Source organism: Protomyctophum parallelum (assembly GCF_964188405.1).
Source record: "Protomyctophum parallelum genome assembly, chromosome: 13".
Classification (NCBI taxonomy): Eukaryota; Metazoa; Chordata; class Actinopteri; order Myctophiformes; family Myctophidae; genus Protomyctophum; species Protomyctophum parallelum.
Genome location: NC_139708.1, coordinates 10,626,853 through 10,630,240, shown reverse-complemented (window position 1 = coordinate 10,630,240; position 3,388 = coordinate 10,626,853). Strand labels below are relative to the sequence as shown.

Below are 3,388 nucleotides of genomic sequence, written 5' to 3'. Positions count from 1 at the left end.
AGTCCTTTATGTACCATTCTCCTATGCACTACGACTTCATCTGGTGCTGTTCTTTGTGCAGAAATGATGGCACTTTTCTCATAAGCGGTAGTCTCTGTCACCCTGCCATTATCTAGAACAGTTGTATCATATTTGGTAAAACACTTTACTCTTCTGTCGTTTGTCAATTCCAAACAAAACTCCTTAACTTGTTCACTAACTGCATACTTAGTGGTGATGAATGGTACTGCTCTGTGCAACAGGAATTTGTTGACTATCTTTAGAGCTACACACTTAGTTCCATGCAGCCGTTTCAAAAGACCACCATTTGCAGTCTTAAACACAAATGCTGAATGTGCCCAGAGTGGCCCCCACAATTTTAAAGACTTTGCCAGGTGAGTTAGCAGATGTACATTAAATGTCATAGCTGCTTCCCAATACAGCAACTGAACCTTGGTGACAAACTCAAACAGCATGTCATCTGCTTTGTTTACATCTTGGAAGCTGATGTTTTCTTGCAAAAGCAAAAATACTGCAGACACCAGAAGGCTTAGATGCTTCACATAGCATGGTTTAAGTATTCCATTCAGGACTGGCAAGCTGTAATATAGGAGCCATGCCCGCCACTCTGAAGCTTTCCAGTATTTGCACTCTGCAAGGGGCCTGGGTAGTCGTGTTATCAGGTGTGGAGGCTTAATATCCTTCATCCTGTTCTCAAGCCTCCTCAGTGTTGGGACTTCCAATGTAGTATGGTTGACCACTTCCTGTCAAAAGTAGCTATGTGGGCCCAGGCCGTAGCGTAACGGTCTGGGCACCGGACTGGTAATCCAGTCGCAGTGTGCCGCGGGTTCGACTCCCGGACCCGACACGGCCTTTACTGCATGTCATCCCCCCATCTCTCTCCCGTTTCCTGTCAGCCTACTGTCTGTCCCTTCAAAAATCAATAAAAGGCGTAAGCCGCAAAAAATATCTTAAAAAAAAAAAAAAAAAAAAAAAGTAGCTATGTGAATTGTCTAATGACACCAAGTAAAACAGCATGCATATAATCTGGTACGAACCCCCACACTATATCAAAATAAGGCATGTTTATGACACTTTTGTTTTGTGCTACTGCTTGCTCCATGTCTAACAGCATTGCCTTGGCCTCTCTGTCTGCATAGACTGCTGGAGTCACCTGTTTCTCTACTAGAGTACCAGGATGTAAACAGAAGCCACAACCAAAGTAGCCATTAAACTGGTGGTGTTTTGTCTGGATTTTCAAGAAGTGCCTGAATTTGAGGTGCAATTGGTACGTTGATAAAGAAGCTTGCACTGTTCATGGAAGAACAGACTGCACAATGCAAAATGTTTGCATCGGTTATTTATTTTTGCGTGCCAATGTACATTTACAGCTTTTGCAGTAGAAGTGGAACTCCACTATGTCAGAGTTGTTTTTAAAGACCTTGTTGAACTAATATTTTGATCTTGGCAACACCTCTTTGCCAAACAACATATTAATTAGCTTTAACAAGTCCTCAAGTTGTGTTCCAGTTATATTATGCTTTGCTGCATGACTCATTAGCATGAGAAGAGCTTCAGCCTTTGAACCTGCTGACATTAGTACTGAATCCATATTTATGTCAAACCCGATCTGTCCGAATGGATCATCTTCTGGAAGCTCTTCCATTTCTGAATCAACTTCACAAGTACTGCCCTCTGACTCACGACCAGATTCCTGGACCACTTCAGATTCAGCACTGCCCTCTGATGATGACTCACAACCAGATTCCTGGACCATGTCACTTGGTTGCCGCTCAGATGGAAGGAGAAAGAATCCAGATGGATTCATGACCTGCAAAATAAAACACCACATGAGTGCATATGTCTGCATAGGACAGTGAACACAGCTTTTCTCATAGGTTTAATATAAAATGTGGTACCTTTTTCAAAAGGCAGACGGTATAAACATGCAAAAGTAGTTATTTTGCCAATTGCCGTTAACCATCATTATGGTTAATAACACTAGTTAGCCATGTGCATAGCCTTAACTGACACACATCTTTTTTTTTTTTTTTTAAGATATTTTTTTTGCGGCTTACGCCTTTTATTGATTTTTTAAGGGACAGACAGTAGGCTGACAGGAAACAGGAGAGAGATGGGGGGATGACATGCGGTTAAGGCCGTGTCGGGTCCGGGAGTCGAACCCGCGGCACACCGCGACTGGATCACCAGTCCGGTGCCCAGACCGTTACGCTACGGCCTGGGCCACTGACACACATCTTTAATGAAACGCACCTTAGGCGTGGTTGGTAGAAGGACTCACCTGGCCAGTCATATCATCTGGATCAGATGGAAGATCTTGGTCATCAAGGTCAGATGAAGACGTGAGCTATAAATGACAAAACATTCATAAGTGCTCCAATATACAGTATGGGCACAAAAGGTAGACAGACAAACAGTTACTCTGACAACGGGTGGGTATAACGGTTATTGCATAACAGGGTGGGGATGCAGCCTAACTTTCCCCAACCAGCATCACTCTCGAGTAGGCTGGTGCCCGACAGGCACAGGTCTAGTTATTTTTTATATTGAAATCAATATCAATCAAATAAAAATATGTAACCACTTAACGATTTAAGACTAACCACTTAAGCCCCATTTTATACTTTGTCACACAACAGTGCCATACAAGAAATAGTGAAACTATCAGATCTACAAGCTCACAATGCTTCACATCAGACCTTGTAGATTTACACAATTTTTGTTTTGTTTAGTTTAGCCTGTAATGACATGCCCGATTTTTTCTTTCACCGAACCCCTTTGCCAGAAATAGCCTTGCAACGCATCACGCTGTGAGATTTTAAATCTGCTATTTTTACCAAATACACAAAAACAAAATATAGGGACTGCATGAGAATAATGAAGGTGTGGTTGATAGAAAGCCTTACCTGGTCAGTCATGACGTCTGGATCTGGTAGAGAATCTCGGTCGTCACGGTCATCAGATGGCTATAAATGACAAAACACATTGATGCTTTTTTCACTAATATTTTGTTAAGTTTCGCCTGTAATGACATGCCCGATTTTTTTTCCTTCACCAAAACCCCTTGCCGGAAATAGTCTCACCTACAATCACAACACATCATGCTGTGAGATTTTAGATGCTATTTTTGCTAAATATTCAGCAACAAAATATAGGGACTCTAGGGTGCATGAGAATAATGAAACCACCTTCAGGTGTGGTTGATAGAAAAGCTTAGAGATAGGATCCAGAAGGAAGCACACACATCTCCAGAAATTATACAGGTGCTGGACAAAAAAATATACGTACAATGAAAAGGAAGGGATGTCCGCACACAAACGTTTCGACCCTTACAGGTCTTCGTCGTATTGAACTGGTAGAGAATCTCGGTCATCAGATGGCTTAGGCT

At 42.1% G+C, this 3,388-nt stretch overlaps 1 long non-coding RNA gene across 1 annotated transcript; it reads right to left on the bottom strand.

Moving 5' to 3' along the window:
- Positions 1-2,279: 2,279 nt before the first annotated feature.
- LOC310869142 lies at positions 2,280-3,388 on the bottom strand. The gene is made up of 3 exons (XR_014570131.1): positions 3,289-3,388; positions 2,907-2,966; positions 2,280-2,347 (listed from the first exon to the last, which is right to left on the bottom strand). It is a non-coding gene; the product is annotated as an uncharacterized lncRNA (long non-coding RNA).